Source organism: Triturus cristatus, chromosome 10, assembly GCF_964204655.1.
Source record: "Triturus cristatus chromosome 10, aTriCri1.1, whole genome shotgun sequence".
In the NCBI taxonomy this organism is placed as follows: domain Eukaryota; kingdom Metazoa; phylum Chordata; class Amphibia; order Caudata; family Salamandridae; genus Triturus; species Triturus cristatus.
The window spans coordinates 553,943,907-553,962,587 of record NC_140593.1 but is presented as its reverse complement, the minus strand read 5'-3'; the positions used below and the strand labels follow the sequence as shown (position 1 = coordinate 553,962,587).

At 48.6% G+C, this 18,681-nt stretch overlaps 1 protein-coding gene and 1 long non-coding RNA gene across 4 annotated transcripts in view; one reads left to right on the top strand and one right to left on the bottom strand.

Annotated features, from left to right (window-relative positions):
* The window catches only part of LOC146789710 (WD repeat-containing protein 48-like), a 391,919-nt gene that overhangs the window by 203,336 nt on the left and 169,902 nt on the right, over positions 1–18,681 (top strand). The window lies entirely within an intron of this gene.
* LOC146789711 (uncharacterized) overlaps positions 1–18,681 on the bottom strand; it is a 184,358-nt gene that overhangs the window by 76,022 nt on the left and 89,655 nt on the right. The window lies entirely within an intron of this gene.

Below are 18,681 nucleotides of genomic sequence, written 5' to 3'. Positions count from 1 at the left end.
GTTTTCTTGCACTTTCATTTCTTCCCCTCTCTTCCTCCCTTTCACGTCCCCCTTTCCCTGCCTGTGCGTACATTCACCTCTCCTTGCCCTGACTGCTCCCTCTCTCCACATCTGCCTCCTCCCCCACGCCCTCGCCTTACATCTCCCCTCCGTGTCTTCCTACTCCCTCTCCCACGCCCTCCGCTTCTCCTGCCCCTGACCCGGGCTGCTCTCCTCCCGCCGACCACAGACAGGACCCTCGGCGCCGCTTCCCCCGGCCTTACCTGCGGGAGGGGGTCGGGACAGTCCGCCAGCCTCAAGCTATCCAGTGGTCCCGGGTGTTGTTCCTCATGTGGGACGGAGAGGGGGGTTCCCGGCCGCACAGCCTCCCCCTGTGTGGATGCAGCGATTGATCAGTCCCAGACACGAAAACGCGAATAAATGGCAGATTGCTGGGGGCATTTGGTGCAGATGCAGCCCTGAGTAGCCCCTGGCCAGTGCAGGCCCAGTTTTACTGCTGGCTGAATGCCACATCAACACCCAGCAGCACTCACGGACAGCGGAATGGCACACGCCATATCGCCCCCTTCTCTTACCAGCACTGCACAGCCCAGAGCAAGCAGGTGAGTGATGACGAGGGCACGGATGTGTCCATGGTGGCACGGCTGTCCCAGAGTTTCTTCATTTTCAGGCTCCTCAAGCCGAGGTCTCCACTCTGGGCCTCCTCCCAACCCAATTGCGCTACGCTTTATTAACAGTACTTTGGGCCACACCCGGGGTGTGCTACAGACTAACAGGCAGCGTGCTTTCTATCCACTCCCACTTACCACGCTGGTGTGCCCTTAGCCTGCTTCACTATCGGTGCCATCCTTTTACCTACCCACGTGGGCACTTCATGTACGGGGGAGGCCTCTCGCCTCTTGCAGGAGGGTCAGCATAGGCTGCAGGGCCTTAACTTGCGGGCACCATCAGTCATGCTTCTCTCCCGCCGCACTCTCCTTTCTTTAACCTTCCTAGCCACAACGCATCGGCGCCCGGCCTTTGTGCGGGCTATCTTGCGATCCCTTCTTCCTGCTTGTAGGCGTCACCAGGGGGTGCGTGATTCCCTTTCGCCGAGCTTTCACTCCAGCAGTGCTTCCCCCACACTCAACCAGGCATTGTACTGTGTTTTTGTCTGTGTGGGCACTTTAGGTACATGTGTGTCACGCTTCATGCTGTGTGGGTTTCTTTTGTCTGCTGCTGCACTCCACCTCCTCACCCCTTTCAAATACCATCCCGGCTTCGCTCAGTTGGACCCATGGGCTCACCTTATGCCCTAGAATCTGCATGTTATGCCCCATTTTGCAGGGTTAAACTTGTAATAGGCAATAATTATTGCAGACCATATATTCTGATCTCTGGAGTATCGAATCTTATGTGCTGAGTTAATGTAAGTATCCAGTGATGTGAGAGGCCTGTTGTACCCCTGGTTTGTTGCTGGGTGCTGAGTGTGCATTGTGTCTTCATGTTTTTGAGGGGATTGTTAGTCATGAGTGGTGTTGATGTGCAAATGTTGTGCTTTAGTGTCTGGCATTGAGATGCATCACTTGTAATCCCCAAGGACTGTTCAAGAGATGCTCCTCCTTGCCCCCTGAATGGCTCAGTTGTAGGCGTCAAAAGTGCAGGAATGCTCTGTAAGCTTCTCCTTAGCACCTCCGTACTATGTAGCACTGTGGTGCATTGGGTGATACCCTCATAGCTGCCAAGTTTCTCAGGTCCATGCGCGATGTGCTGCACCAGTCCATGTTTTCTGGCTTGGAATTCTGGGACTTGTAGTTCTGTTTTATAATGGAATAAACAATACTACAAGTCCCACAATTCAAAGCCAAAAGACATCACTCATGCATGGACCTGGGAGACTTGGCAAGGAATTTACCCTACAATATTGGATGGAATCATGACTTGTTGAGTGCCACCCCTTGCTCATTTAACAGGCCCTATGGGATCTTTGAGTGCCACCTCTTGCTCATTTAACAGGCCCTATGGGATCTTTGAGTGGCACCCCTGGCAAATTTTGCAGCACCTTAGTGCTAGTGTCACTGTGGTGATGAGCACAACCTTGGGGTATTTAGCCACACCCTGGCACAACGCGACAGCAATAGTTTTATTTTAGGTATTTGCGACAGATCAGACATTGCACCTAGAAGCAGCCAAGAACTTTAAAGCGTACATTTTTATTGCAGCAGGAACAGCATCTCAGATATGAGGTCTTGTACCAACAACAGTAGCACAATAGATTGTATAAACCAGGATGTAGTGTGAGGGACATTCGGAAGCAGTCAGTTCAGTGCGCTAACTAGTGCTGCGACAATTTCGTGTTATGTTAGTTTTTTACGAGGCATAGTTGTACAGTTTTCTTTATTTTGTTTTACTTTTTATGAAATTCCAGACATTAGTCCAACTTGAGGCACAGAAAGATACAGTGAGCTGCCCACAAATACATAGCTGTTGGTTCAGTGGAAGAAGGCAGGATTTGAACCCTCCAGTCAAGGTTCAAGTTAGGCCTGGGCGGAGTTTGCTGAATCGCACTATGCAGAGCTCTGCGAAGTGTCGAAAAACTCTGCCTCGCTACGCGGAGTTCTGCGAGCAGCGGAGTGTGCTACGTCGTGCTATTTGCGCTGATTTTTAGCACCAGGAGTTTCTCCTGCGTTGTAAAATAGCATGAACAGCATCATGCGTAGCATCAGAGGGTACTGCTTCTATCTGAATCTTGAGTAGATTTTCTACACGAATTACAGCTTCCTCAACACGAGCGGCAGCTTTCTCTACGCGAGCGGTAGCAACCTGCCGCGACCGCCCGCGTTTAGAAATCTCTCCGGGAGGTGGTCTAGCATGCAATTTCTCTCTCTTTTGCGCGAGAAAAAAACGGCAAAACTCCGCTTGCGGAACAGAATTGTTTGCCCACCCCTAGTTCAAGTGCAGAATGTTACGGAAATTTCTCCCAGTGGGTGTTCACTTGCTTTGTTTATTCACTACAATATAGCACAGCTCAGAGGCGTGTGGTTGAGATGCAGGGGCCAATTTGGTCTGAGGTTGCAACAGACTAAGATAAGAGCAAGAGAAAGAACAAGCATTGGCATAGCCAATAGGTCTCGCCTTTGAGACATTATAAGTGTTTAGCCATGCAACAGTTAATGTTGTTGCAGTAAGGATATTGTGCTGCATAACTAAATACTTATAAGGTGAAGAGCTCGGTTCAGTCACAAAGCTCTCTGCCTGCAGCTTCCAGACAGTCTGCTTGTTGCGTCCACCCTGCCCGTCCTCCTCCCATTCCCTCTCCCAGCAGCTTGTTCTTTGATCTTCTGATAGCGCTCCTACTCTCCATGACCCCCATTGCTCTGGGTCTCTGACAGTCCGTAGTCCGCGAGTATGATCTGTGCCCCCAGCCCCCACAGGCACTACTGCAAACAGTTTTATAACAAACGAATTTCGGAGGAAAAAAAGTAAGATATTTAATTTACTGGATCGAGTTGGTTGTTGCATTTGGTGGATATTTTATTTGCACAGGATTTAAAGGCTAGAGCGTTTCTTCTGTCCATTCATTTACAGCGCTTCATGGCTGCCGCGGTGCTGTTAGACACTGGGCGCTGCAGCAGGGGCTGTGACGCCGTCAGACTTCAGATTTAACATCAGGATGGGCCCCCCTCTGACACATGCGGTCGAGGGTTCCAGTATTATCCTGCTATATCTTAATTGCATGATATAGCGCTTAGTACCCCTGACGAGGATTCAGCTGTGTCCTCATTTTCTGGGCTCACAGAAGAGGTTTGTTGCCTGCATCTCGGATATCAGATATGCCCTTTTCAGGTGCTCGTCTTAACAAACATTTGCAATGCAATAGGTCTCGCATTTACGCGAGTTTGAGCTATTAACAATGGAAATAACAATGCTTTTTATTTTTGTTTTTAAAACATAAATAAAAGGCGGAGTCATTTACAATGCCAATAGCTTAAACTTGCGTAATTGCGAGACCTATTGCATTGCAAATGCTTGTTTCAGCTGCTCAAGGTCCTCTTGCGACTCCAGTGCCTCAGGCCTGTGGGCCCTCTAGAGGGTCTTCTTTGGCTCCAGTGGGCTCCTCTGCTTGCTCGGGGCCTGCTCTGACTTACCTGCTCGTGGTGAGTCACTTGGACCTTGCCGGTCCTGACACTGCACCTTTTTCTACAACTACGTTGTTTGCCACTGCCAAGGCTTGTTGGTGACCCCTTGGGTCTTGACATGGGACAGCTCTTGAATGTATCATGGTCTTGCCCAGCGTCTCCAGGTCCGTACTGCTGCAACTTCGACACCGTGCAATTCTCCAGCATCTCCGACATCGGTGGGCTTTCATCTCCCGTGCCTCCTGGTCACTCCTGAGTGGCGTAGACTATGTCCCCTCTACTTGCAGGTACCGCTCATCTTGAATCCACCTTTGGGTTCCACAGGACTCTTCTTTTTTTTTTTACATTTTTTGCTGCCTTCACCAGCGGCATTTTCACTGAAGTCCTCCATAGTGGTCTATGGCGATTTCCGGCATCACTTCGAACCTATGCACCCAGCTTCCCTGGTGTAGGTATCCCGGTTCCTGGGGTATCCATGGGTGGGGTGACTCTCCAACCTTCCATCTTCCTTTTGGGTTTCTTCATGGTCCGCTGGGATGTGTCCTTTTTTCTTTAAAATTGCAGCCTCGACTTACCCATTGGCTTACATTATGCACACGGTCGTGTTTCCACTCTGCACACAACCTCTGTGTGGTTCCTAGATACTCACCTTTGGTGGTTCCTTGGTTCCCCGGCTCTTATAAGTCTTTTGTGTCTATTCTCAACTTAAGTCGTGGTTCTTCTACCACTATTTAGGTCTCGCCTAGCAGCGCGCATGCGCTGCATAGGAAAAAGACCTTTTGTTATCGATTCACTTTTCGCCCTAAAAACGTGCACACGTTGCATTGCTTTCAGTGGCAACGCGTGCACGTTTAGCGATTACCTTGCGGGAGCGAGCTTTGACACCATATGTTTGTAATTAACTTGCAAACATATGGTGCCCCTGCTCGCTCCCGCAAGGGAGGAAACCGGAGCAGGCCCCCTCATCTCTCCCCTCCCCCTGCTGCCTCCTTTCAGCTCGAGGCGCGCGCTTGTTGTTTTATAGATATATTTGATGTCTGATTTGGTGAGCTCACGGCAGAGGGAACGCTCTGCCCTCCTAAGCCTATTTCGGGCAGGGGGTCGTCCAAAGAACAGAGGGCTTTGTGTTGTGTGTGATTGATCTGCAGACTCGATTCTAGATCCTGGAATTACAAAAAAGGAATTCCTGCTATTCCGGCACCAACCCCGGACACAAGCGTGACCCCGAGCCTCAGACTAGAAAGCCAGGCATCTGTTTGTTCTCCTGATGAGCAAACCGGTATTTTCAAGCCATGACATTACACTAATTACATATGGCCACAGCTATCTTAGGGATTAATGTTATCCGCACACAAGTCACTTCACAGTCCCCAAACGACGGGACACCGGAGGCCGTTATAGTCTAATTTTAGTCAGGAAATTCTTCTTCTGTTATTTGAACAGCCGCCACAAAAATAGAACCCACCAAAGGGAAAACACCCATCTGCATTCATGGAATCTGCAGAGGAGAGATGATGGGGATATGGCGTAAAAAAACAAGGACTAAGCGTTGCAGGAATTCCGGGTCACAGGTGCTGAGCCGCTCTGTCTGTGCACTCCCCTCCACTTCTGAAAACAAAGGAAATAAACTTGATGCTCTCGTCAGCATATTTTGAGCCACTACAGTTAAGAAGTATTTTTACCGTTTTTGATACAGCAGATATTAATTTAAGGCAACCAGTACACTGCACTCATTGATAGGGTTAAAAAGGTGATCATCAAAACATGCGATTCACTGTACATGGTGTGGACCCTTAAATAAATGCAACTTCCAGAACAGAAAGAACCATTCGTTGTGTAGGTAAAATCCTAGAAAAGTAAGGGGCTAGGCAAGAAAAAATGTACCACCTACATGTATGTTCCTATGTACTGTGGCACAGGTATTTGTAGAGTGCAGACGCACACCCGTGTACAATACTTGAAAGTGACAGCTATTTAGGGATGGGGTTTGAGAGTGGGTGGAATCCTTGTGGATGTCTGATGGGGTGCCCCTAAAGACATGCTTCTACACCTACTTCCTAAATCATGCCTGCCCTATTCCTGCAGGAGGAATAGAGCAGACCTTATTTGCAGAGAAAAGTTGGCAATTCAATCCTTTTCACCCTTCCCTCATCTTTCCATGAGGAGTGTTCACCTATTCTGTAAGTGTCAGCGAGGACAGGGGCCTAGAGGAGGGCTCAGATAGGCAGAGCGCCAGGTATTCAGAAAAGATATAACCCGGTACTAACAGCAACTGTACCCATAGGATATTAGCTATTGGAAGCCGCAGATAGGGGTGAAGGAGTAGCGAATGCCCAGAGTGTCTACAACTGTGTGCCTAGGAGCAGGGCTTTAAGTGGGCCGGGACTCACCGGTGCTGAGCACCAGCAGTTTTTTAAAGGGGAGCTTGAAACTGATCTCCATCGGGCTCTGTTTTGTGCCCTGGCATAGACGGTACGTTTTTTCCCCAGACTGCAGTGACAGCAGGCACATCAATGTGCGCGTGCTCACACTGCTCACTTCTCACTAGTGGAGAGAAGTTATGGCATGATGTCATGCCAGGTGAGCGTTTTAGGGGAAGGGAAATCCTTTAAAGAGTCATATTCTATCTGGATTTCCCCTCTCTTTTTGAAACTGAGGAGCAGCAACATTATTGTGGTGTCAACAAGGCTTTAAGTGGAAGCTTTTTCAATATTATATACAAGCCATAGTTGCTGCTTATTTATCTTATGGAACTAACAACCATTGACATAGCCAATAGTCCTGACTTGTTGTAGGTATGATGTTACTTGTTGTATGATATATCTGGATGCAGTGACAACAAGCATTGGCATAGCCAATAGGTCTCGCCTTTGGGACCTTATAAGAATTTAATTATGCAGCAAAACATCCTTGGTGCAACATTAACTGTTGCATGGCTAAACACTTATAATGTCCCAAAGGCGAGACCTATTGGCTATGCCAATGCTTGTTTTGTATATGGTTTGATCCCCTCCTCGAGACCACTGTGTATTTGTGCTACTTACGTGTTCTTTTTCCAAAGTATTTGTGTGTATCGTGTTTATATCGACGGATAGGAGATATTGCCATGTGTTAGTGATTGTCATGTGTTAGTGATTGTTTATAACTATGTGTCATGATTCCGAGTGCCGCACGCCGCACCGAACCGAAGGGCCGTGTGTTAGCGGTCTAGACGCCCGAAGCGGAAGTCAGACTGACTCACTTCCGGGCGGACGCGCTAACAGCCGGGGACTCCGGCTGCGCCAGCGCTTTGGATTCTTGCCAACGCCGAACGACGAGGAGACGCAGCTCCGGACTCCAGCCTCACAGGTAGCGTTCTTGTAACTTGTCCGCAGGGCCATTGAAACGGCCGCCTGTTGTCCACCACGCTCTTGTGGTGGTCCGTATTCGATGTTCAGCTCTCCAGCCATTGCGCACCGGCGTGTGTGTAGTGGGCTGGGTTCCCCTTAGCCTCTGTTATTATTTGCGCAGGAGTGCTGGTTTTCCTTTGATGATTTTGTGTTCTCTTCCGGAACCGGTCGTAAGACCATGCAGACATTGTGACAGCCTGCAGCTCATTTGGGGTAGTTGTCTTCTCTGCTCTTAGCCCATACCCACGGGAGAGTGAGGAAGAAGGGTACAGAGCTTCTACTTTATTATTTGCGCAGGAGCGCTGGTTTTCTTTCACTCATTTTGTGTTCAAACACTGAGGTGCTGCCGATACGCCGCTTTGGAACCGCTCTTCAAGCAACAAAGCAAAGGTGCGGAAGCCACGGATGATGACTACACCATTCCCCACAAGGTGATTCCGTGGTCCGTGGGCTGGTGCTACATAGAGGGGTGGAGAGGTAGGGACTACGGGGAGCTAATCGGGTTCCCTTCTTTTCTCCACACAGCCAGTGTCGGGAAAGCCGTCTTGACTCAATCCTATCTGGCTTCTACCCCTGGTACCCCCTCTGTCCTAGTCAGTATACACACCCTACTAGGGGAAAGCGGGAGACGGGGGTGGTAGTTCTTGTCGCCTCTGCAGGAACGCCTCGCAAGTGGAAGGTAAGACTTGGGGGCTCTGACACTATGCTGTGTGGTTTTTTCACTTAACCTGCACCGTAAGATCAATTACTGGTAATTCAATCTGCTTTAAACTCCTTCTGGACTACGCCTGAAGGCTGCCCTCCACAGGTACCACTTGGAGAGCTTTCTAAGGTTGTCCAAGACCGCTAAAATCACCATAAGGGTTGTCTGAATTAGTGCAGGGTGCTACACTTGGGTAAGTGTGCACCATATATTAAGCCAGTCTCCTACAATCCTATGGGACCCACTGACATTCCCTGCCTCCTCAGCAGCAGCTTGCTGTCTGAGCTATTCAAGAGAGGGGCAGGATGGCTGCCCCAAACTCAAATTTGCCCTGGAAGGGCCTCTTGTCCCCAAAGAATCTGCCTGGTCAGGCCCATGTTCCTCTGGGGCAGTTCCTTCACAGGAACTGGGATCATCTCCCTAAGGAGATCTACTCTTACTGGGAGTTTGGAAGGAGGATACATCTTTACCCTTCCTGCTCCTTCTCTTAGGAGCTACCTGGTCCATTCTTTCAGGATCCATTACTCCCTCAGTGCTTAGCTGTTTGGCCCAAGATCTAGTGACGGCAAATGCACTGGCAGAATTTCCCATCATCTCTGCATGTATCCTGAATTCCACTTCAGACCAGGCTGAAGTTTCTAAATCATTTCCAAACAGACAATATACAGGTGGGTCTGGAGAAACCACAACTCTTTTAGGGCCTGTTACCCATCCCCAACTGAGATTCACAACTGCCAAGGAGTGATCAGTCCTGACATTGCTAGAGTTGGTCTCTTGGTACAATTGTCCAAGTATGATCTGTTCAGGGGACATATGTTTCTCTGTCACCATTGTGACACTGCCCCTGTGTCCCTGTAAGCCATACCTTCTTTTCCATTAATCAAAGGCTGTTGCCTGCGCTTGCCCAAGCTAGTAGTATTTAGAAGTAAAGAGGCTGTCCCAATCTGTGACAGTGGTATGGATCTTGCCAAAGTGGGTGTTCTGACGAGGCAAGAACCCACGGTTAACTCTACTAATCCCTTCGGATCTGTACTACTTGTACTGGTGCTAGGGGGAGCAGTTGCCTTAGGGGCAGTGGTAGTAGCTTCCTTGGTGCTGGCCTTAGGACAATTAGCATCCCTTGGCCTATGGCCTTGCTTCTTACACAGCACCAAGGTTTCTTTTTAGAGTTGTTGGAGTTTTGGACTCACCCCCAGAAGTCGGATTTTGGGTACCTTGAGAAGACTCCTTTTTATCTTTACCCCTCTCCCCATCCTTCTCTGGGGCCTTAGACGAATCTTGCTTCTTCTGCTCCCCTCCACCACCATGATTTTCTGCTTAACCCTCGTGCGGACCCATTTGTCTGCCTTCTTTCCCAATTCTTCAGGAAATGGTAGATAGGAGTCCACCGGGTACTGGTGTAGTTGTTGATTTTTGACAATTAAGTATGTGCTCCCTCATCAACAAATTGTACAATCTCTCATAGTCCTGTACCTTGCTTCCATGAATCCAGCCTTCCAGAGCCTTAATAGCATTGCCTATTAAATCAACCCAGTCTTGAGTGTGTTCCTTCTGTGTGTCCCTAAACAGAACTCTGTGCTGTTGAGTTACCAAACCCATCTATGAATGCACTTTTCAAGACTTAGTAATTATCAGCATCCTCTTCTCTAACTGTAAGGAGCCTGTCTCTGCCTTTGTTAGCAAAGGAGTGCCACAGGATAGCTGCCCACTGCCCTTGAGGGACCTTCTGGAATTTACAGGCCCTCTCTAAAGCAGTGATCCATTTATGGACATCATCCTCCTCCTCCTGGTAAGGAGGGACTATCCTGCTAAGGTTCCTAGTGTCAAAGGAGGGTTCCCTGTTCTATGTACACCAGTGCTGCCACCATGAGACTAGTCCCAAATTCTTTCTAGCTCTCTGGACTTCCAGGGTCTCTTTATCAAGAACCAAATGTTCTTCCTTGAGCTTGAGTTTTATCAGGTGGTGCTCACTTTCCAAAGGCTCATTCCTCTAGCTAAAGATGGAGGTCCCTATGAAATTAACAGAAGCATTGGAATTGGCAGAGGAGGACCTAGACCTACCCTGCATTCTCTGCACCCTCCCAGGAGGAACAAGGTGGACCTACCTCTAGGGACACCCTCTGTGCTATCAATACTATTCCCTGGGGGATCAGAGTTTACCAGGGTGGAGTTATCAGATTCCTCCTGGTCATGCTCAGAATTGATGTCACTAGGGACAACCCCTGTGGGAAAGTGCCCTCCTTTTGCATGGTCACCCCCACTTTGTGCCAAATTGTTTATGTACTTTGACTGATTGTGCCTTGGGTTCCTGCCAACCTGGTACCCAGGACCTATGTTCTTTCGCTAAAACTGCATTAATACAAAACCCATTTGGCACTCTTTGGCCACATGTACGACCCTTGTAACTGGTACCATAGGAATCAAGGCCACTGTGGCCAGGAAAGGCCTCTAAGAGCTGCAGCACTTATTGTGCAACCCTTAGAGTGCATGTACCTTTACACACACACCTACCTACCCTAGTGAATACTGAACTTCCAAAGACTGCAGAAAGGGTTCTGCTAGGCTCTTAACAACCAAACTGACCATTCAGTAGAACTTACTTGTTTACAACAATATTTTTATATGTGAGGATTTTTCATTAAATCCACATCTAGATTAGCTGGTAAAACCGTGCAGGCTTAAATCCCAACTGCTGCACAGCAATGTAGGAGGCTGGCTTAGTATATGGTGCACACTTAGTTAAGTAAAGCACCCTGCAGTAATCCAGACAACCCTTATGGTGATTTTAGTGGTCTCAGACAACCATAGAAAGCTCTGAGTGGTAGCTGTGGTGAGCAGCCTTCAGGCTTAGTCCAGAAGGAGTGTTTAGCAGCTTGTTTTACCAGAACGAATCCTATAGTGTAGATTAAACGAAAAAGAACCACACAATGTAGTTATAAAAATAGTTATTTATTATACACTCTTACTAACACATTGCTATATCTCCTTCACAGCAATATGAACACAGTACACACGATAGTTCTGAAGGAAACTGGTAAGTAAGCACAAATAAACAGTGGTCTCCAGGCGGAGATCAATCCATATACTAAAGAAGTGGAATGCGAACTGCGACCAAAGTCGAGACTTGACCCAGAAGACTCAGAAGAGCTTGGGAGCCAAGGAACCACCCGAGGTAAATACCCAGGAACCCCACGAAGGCTGTGTGCAGATTGGAAACACAACCACGTACTCAATACACGTCAATACGGAAGTCGTGGTTTCAGTTTGAAGAAGGACCCTTCCCATTGGACCCTGAAGAAACCCTGTAAAAGATGGAAGGTTGGAGAGTCACCTCACCCGTGGATACCCCACGAACCAAGATACCTATACCAGGAAAGCCTGGTGCAAATTGTGTCAGAAACCACCGTAGACCACAGTGGAGGACTTCAGTGAAGATGCCGCTGGTGAAGAAGGTGAAAACGTCTGGTGGAATCTAAGGATGGATTCTTGAAGAGAAGTACTTGCAAGCAGAGGAAACAGAGTCTATGCCACTTGGGAATGACCAGGAGGTTTGGAAGACCAGTGACCACCGATGACGGAAGATGCAGGAGAATTGATGGTGACCTTGTCTCTGCAGCTGTGAGGATCAGGCGACTCTGTGGAAGACCAGGAGCCATTCACGAGCTGTCCCACGTAAGTCGAGAACCAGGGGGTCAGTGTCAGGCAGAAGCAACAACAAGCCCGGACAGCAGCAAGAGACATGGAAAACAAAGAAGGTGCAGTGTCGGGACCAGCTAGGTCCAGTTGACTTACCAAATCAAGGAGAGTCAGAGCGGGCCCCAAGCAAGCAGGAGAGCCCACTGAGGTCAAAAAAACACCCTCAAGAGGACCGATAGGCTGAAGGCACAGGAGTCTCAAGAGCACCTCGAGCAGCTCACCAAGGATGCAGGCCCACGGTGCAGAGGATGCAGTGAGGACGAAGATCTTGGTAGCAAGAGATGCTGGAGGCTGGAGCTTCTTGTAGCCCGAAGATCTCTGGAGGACAGTCAACAAACCTTGGCAACTTCGAATCAATGTGGTGCACAGGGGTCTGTTCTAGCGGTTCCGAGGAGGATGCTCAAACTTGCTGAGAAGACAGTGCAGACCTCGAGGAAGTTGCAGAACCACCATCTGTTACTGAGCCTTTCCGAGTCTGTGGGACCTTGGGGGCAGCAGACCAGTCAGCTTTGTTGCGGTGCCTGCAGATGCAGAGAAGTAACTCCTTCACTCCGAGAGATTAGTTCGGGTGTCTTTAATGCCCACAGGCCTGGAGATGAACTTGGATGAAGCACAGGCACAGACGATGCAGAAAACTAGCAGGACGATGAGACCAGAAGCAGCAGGAGTCTTCCTTGATACAGTTTCGGTTCCAGGTGAAGTCCAAGGTACCCAGATGGTAGAAGTGGAAGTGGTTTCCGATCTGAATCTTGTCCCACAACAAATCTGAAAAGCCACACACAGGTAATCCCTTAACTACCCTAGGGAAAGGGTTGGAACGCTTCAGGGAATGCTCCAAGAGGTGGGGCTGGAAAGAGGGAAGGAAACTCCCATGTCCTTTGTTCAGCTTCGCGCCAGGGTGGGAGCCAACGGCTCCCTGAACTGGTTCCAACTGGAGTATGCAAGGAGGGCACCAAATGTGCCCTTCAAAGCAGTCTGGTGGTGCTGGCAAGCGCCCCCACCCCATCCCAATACACAAAGTCCTGTCTGGCAGGTGGTCACAACTCCCTGTGACAGAAAACCTATTGTTCTACCTTTCCCTGCTCGAGCTCAACTCAGCAGCAGGGTTGCAGAATTGTCTGTGGTCGGCAGCAGCACTAGCGTGCTTTACCCTGAAAGGTTGGTACCGGGAATACAGGAGGGCTCTCTAGGGGAGCCCCTCAGTACATGGGATCCTAAATCCAATACTGGAATCTGTGTTGTGGTAGGATTTCAACATGTTTGATACCAAACATGAGCGGTTTCGGTGCAGCCAATATATAGTTGGACATCTCGTAATTGATGTCCACTATATGTATAAAATGGCTGACCGCACTACAAGGCCTGGCGAATAGACTCCTGGGTCTGTAGGGGGTGTCCTGCTCATGCAAGGCACCCTCACACTTATAATCTAGCAGCCTGCCTTCAGGATTGAAAGGTATGTCTTCGGGGTGACCTATAGTTTTTAAGTGCAGTGATCTCGGATATAAGGAAACCTATATCTGTTGTGAGTGGTGCTAGCACCAGCTTACACAGGCTGCAATGGCAGGCCTTTAGGCACTGTTTGAGTGGTCACTCATGGGTGTTATAATGCATGCTGCAGCCCATGGGAGACCCCTGGGGTACCAATGCCCTGGGTACCTTAGTACTATATACTAGGGGCTTATAAGGGTACATCGGTAGCCAATTGGGAAGGTACCAAAGTACTTACCATAGTCAAATTTAAGGAGAGCACAGCGACTGTGGTCCTGATTAGCAGGATCCCAGACAGACTAGTCAGAAAACAGAATGACACCAGCAAAAAGTGGGGATAACCATGAAAGTAGATGTTACTTTCCTACACCAGGTCTCGCTGTGTATATATAGCGTTTTCTTGGCCACTATGGGTTTTTTGCATCTCCGGGTAAAATCTAGTAGTCTGTTCTGCATGGAATTGAGCACCTCCCTGTGAAACAGAAGGGGCAGGGTTTGAGTGATATACAGCATCTTGGGTAGGAGGTTCATTTTTAGGTCGACCATTCGTGGGCCCTTGCATATACTTTTGTATATACTTATGTGTATATGTACTTTGTGGGCTCTGGATATCACCCCTAGGACTTGTCTGCTTCCGCTTAGGGACTTGTTTTCTGTTCAACTGCCTTTATTTAACTGTCTTGATAGTAAACGACCAGCAGAGGTCAGTAAAATATCAGAATTGCTTTCTGCTGAGGGACTTTCTTTTTTTAATTTTTCTAGCAGCTGTCTATATTTAACTTTCTTGATAGAAAACGACCAGCAGAGGTCAGTAAAATAACAGAATCACTTTAGCATTCTCTGGATTCCAGTCCATAGAAATTGTCTTCCACGAGCACCCGTAGACAATTTTTTTTTCAAACCTATATTTTTAGTGATATGACCACCGGAGGCCCTGATTTTATTTTAAAAACAGCTTTGGACTATACCATTTCCGGCTGAAAGGCAATATTTTTCTCCATGTGTTCAGATACCTAGCGTGTCGAGCAGTTTGGTGCTTACGTTCCCTCCTTGTTAGAGAACAGTGGATGTTTCAGCACCCAGGTTAATACCGATTGCATTGCAAATGCTTCTTATAAAAGTTATTTGTCCAAACCAGAAAATCTCAAGTTTGCCTCAACGGTATAAGTCCTTGTGTAATGTATTTAGTAGCGGTAGTATGGTCACATTGTACTAACGGGCTCACAGAGGGGAGTTAAATATGCCTAAATAGTCCTGGGAGTACGTTTCAATTCGAAGATTGTGCTCTGTTGAAGAGACCCTCCAGGTAGGTGGAAGGGTGGGGACTCCCAATGCAGTTAATTTCTCATATTTAATGTTAAAGCCGAGACTCTTGGCTTATATTTCTTGAATGAGCGTGCAGGGAGTGACTCCCATGTATCACTCAGGAAACCTAATGTATACTATGCAAAGACTAGTTTATAAGTCATGCTATCAACTTCGATAACCGGATCCTTGGGTTAGACTTGATTTTGTAGGTCAGGGGCTCAAGGGCCAGTACTAAAACGCTGGGGGAGAGAAGGCAACACTGTCTGGTACCCCTTCGTAGTGGTATTGATTAGTCAGTGCAGTGTGAATGCACAACCTGGTTGTGGGATGAACATGTATAGCTCTGATCCGGTTGTTTTTTTCCGGGACCAAGGGGGTCTGGTCTTAGACTTTAAAAGTGTATTGCCAATCCAGTCCATCGAAAGCCTTTCTCAGCATATAATAAGAGCAGCAAGAATTGGATTTTTTGATTTTCAGGAGCCTGAAAAAGGTTGACAAACATTTGTATACCTGGCCTGTCTCCCTAGAATGTACCCAGATTAGGTTAGCTGTATTCGATGCAGTCAAACGTTTTCCAGTCGTTTCCAGAGAATTTTTGTAAAGATTTTTTCAATCAATATTTAGTAAAGCTCTAGGCCTGTAGGAAGTGTATATTGGTTTGTGAATCAGAACAGTCTCTGAGTCCATCATTCATTTCTGAGTCGGGAGAATAATTAAATAGGCATGAGGAGAGGATTTCACCCCCACCCTAACCCATCCCATCATATGGAGTATAAACTCCCCATCTGTGACAATCTTGGTGCGTCCCAATCGGGCCATGAACAAGGTGTCATGCTCTGCATTTTCCCAGTAAAAATTGAGGGCCTCCTTGATGGGAGTCTGAAATTAGCAGATCATTAAAAGCTAGCTCATTCAGCCAACAGTGTTTGATTGAGGGGGTCAGGTGAGAACTCCTTGCATATCGAACCAAGCCAAGATTGGGGCATGATCGGACAAAATCTGGGTTTCTATACTGCTCTCTAGGAATTGTGAGATCACGCGTCTCGGAGTAAAAACATATCTATTATTGTGGAAATCTTATGAACATTAAAGTAAAAGGTGTATTATCTTTCCATCCCATGTAATTCACTCCAGATCCCAATGAGACCCATGTCTCTAATGCCCTCCTCTAGATGTATAGTTAGAGACTCTTTCCTTTTGCAAGATCTATTAAGAGTTGGGTTCAATCAATCAGAGGTTTATATAGCGTGCTACTCACCCGTGAGAGTCTCAAGGTGCCTGGTGGGGGGGGAGGAGGGGAGCAGGTCTGGGTCAGCGAAAAGCCAGGTCTTGAGGTCCTTCCTGAACATGTGAAGCGTTTGGGAGCGTCTGATGTTGACCGGGAGCTCGTTCCAGGTCTTGGCTGCGATGTAGAAGAAAGCTCTCCCGCAGGGTTCTTTTTCTGCGGATGCGGGGGACCTTTGCCAGGGCGAGGTCAGCGGAGCGGAGGTTCCTCTTGGGTACGTGCAAACATGCTCGGTCGTTGAGGTATTTGGGGCCGATGTTGAGGGATTTGTAGGCGTGGGTGAGGAGTTTGAAGGTGACCCTCTTCTCGACGGGGAGCCAGTGGAGGCTTCACAGATGTAGGGTCATATGCTTGTGGCGCGGAGTCCCTTAGACGAGCCTGGCAGCGGCGTTCTGGATGGTTTGGAGTTTGCGTAGAAGAGTTTTGTTGATTCTGGCGTAGAGGGCGTTGCCGTAGTCTATTCTGCTGGTTATTAGTGCATAGGTGACAAGTCTTTCTGCAGTAGGGGGGATCCATTTGCAGGTCTTACAGAGGATGTGGAGGCAGTTGAAACTGGTGGACATGACGGCGTTGATCTGGCAGGTCATGGAGAGGGAGGAGTCGAGGATTATGCCGAGGTTCAGTACGTTGTCTGTCAGGGTGGGTGGGCTCCCGAGGGCGGGGGGCCACCAGGTGTTGTCCCATGCTGAGGTGCAGGGTCCGAGGATGAGGACCTCGGTCTTCTCAGAGTTGAGCTTTAGGCAGCTATCCTTCATCCAGGCTGCTACGTTTCTCATTCCTTCCTGGAAGCAGAGTCTGGTGTCTTCTGGGTTCTTGGTGAGGGAGAGGATGAGCTGCGTGTTATCGGCGTAGGATACGATGCTGAGCCCGTGCTGTCTGATGGCGGCGATGGGGGCCATGTAGATTTTGAAGAGCGTCGGGCTAAGTGATCCTTGGGGTACTCCGCAGATGTCAGTGGGGTTGGAGAGGAAGGGGGCGGAGTCTGATCCTCTGGGTTCTGCCAGGAAGGATTGGATCCAGTCAAGGGCGGATCCCTGTATTCCTGAGTTGTGGAGTCTGGCGGCTAGCGTGCGATGTGAGACGTTGTCGAAGGCTGCTGAGAGGTCTTGGAGGAGGAGGACTGCGGTGTGTCCCTGGTCTAACAGCATGCGGATGTCGTCGGTGGCGGAGAGGTGCGTGGTCTCGGTGCTGTGGTTGCTGCGGAAGCCAGACTGGGATGCATCTAGGATGGAGTTATCTTCGATGAAGGTGGTCAGCTGGGCGTGCACTAGTCTTTCGGGGCCGCTGTTTTTCACTGAGAAGACACGCCTCCTAAGCGGAAGTGAGCCACGCCCTCAATCCCGCTCATGGCGGCAATCTTGGATCTTGGATCTCGGTCACGCTGGCTCACTGATCCTAGCCAAATCCAGGTTATATCCTGGAACTCTGGTCTGTATAAGCCTATGGAATCAATCACTCCCAGGAGGTTCTATCTTGAGGATTCATGCTTTTACCGTTGCAATTTGGCCTGATAGCAGCTGCTTTCTGTGTTCTGCTGGGTGTGGTGCACTGAGCTCAGAATGGGAACATATTGAGTCCCCCACATGTTCAATTAAAAAAGTTTTTACATAGCAGGTGTCATGCCCTATGGGTCTCTAGGGCTTAGCTTAGGGGTGACTTACATGAATTTAAAAAAGGTTTAGACCTGGCAAAAGCATGGGCGGCTCCTCCGCTGTGGCAGAGGAGCGTCGCCCCACTGCTTTTAAGCAGTGAGAAACATAAAATGACAATAACCTAGTTATTGTCCTTTTAGGTTTCCTATCCTGCTGCTTTGCGATGGGTGGGCTCTGCTCTCCGGGCAGGGGAGGAGTGGTTTGCCTACTCCAAAGTGCACAATGACTGTTTGGTCGGCCCTCTCGGGCCGCCCAAACCAGTCGTGCTCTTCCCTGTTCTTCATGCAGGCTGCATTACAGCCTGCATGGAAAACATGCCCACCCCCTCCAGCCCATGGCTAAGCGCCGTGTGACGGCACTCAGACCAATCACAATGCTGCAATTGCAGCATTATGATTGGCTTAGGGGAGGGAGCCTGGCTTCCTCGTCCTGTCGGAGGCAGGAGAGCAGGAGCGGGAAAGATGCGGGACCAGGCCTCGAGGTATGTTTTTAAAAACTTTATTTGATTAATTCCGATCACAACCCTCCCCCACCTGTGACCCATACCAGCCGCAAGCAGGCAAAAGGTTTATTTTGCTAGATCGAAATGGCTGTTTTTAAAACTGCACTGCAGGCTGCATTGGCAGGCCTGAGATGTTTTACAGTGCTACTTTAGTGGACGCACAATGAGTACTTTTGCCCACTTGTAGCATTTATTTTACAAGCCTTGGGTACATGTAGTACCATTTTCTAGGAACTTATTAGTCAATGCTAACTTTATATTCTTTGAGGGAGCTATCTCAAGAACTTTACCACTTGTTTGCCACGGTAAAGTGCACAGAGTGCTAATGGCAGCAAAAAGAGTGCAGCCAAGGATGTCAGATCTAACACTATTTTTTTAACACACCATGATTCACAATATCAGAAGTTGCATGTTGAGTAGTTGGAGCCAAGTCATACTACCTCTCTGCATAGCACGAAATACAAATTAGCCCATTGCTGTGCTGCACCGTAGTCTTTCTGTAAATTGTAGTGTTTTTGTTCTCATTGAATACATTTG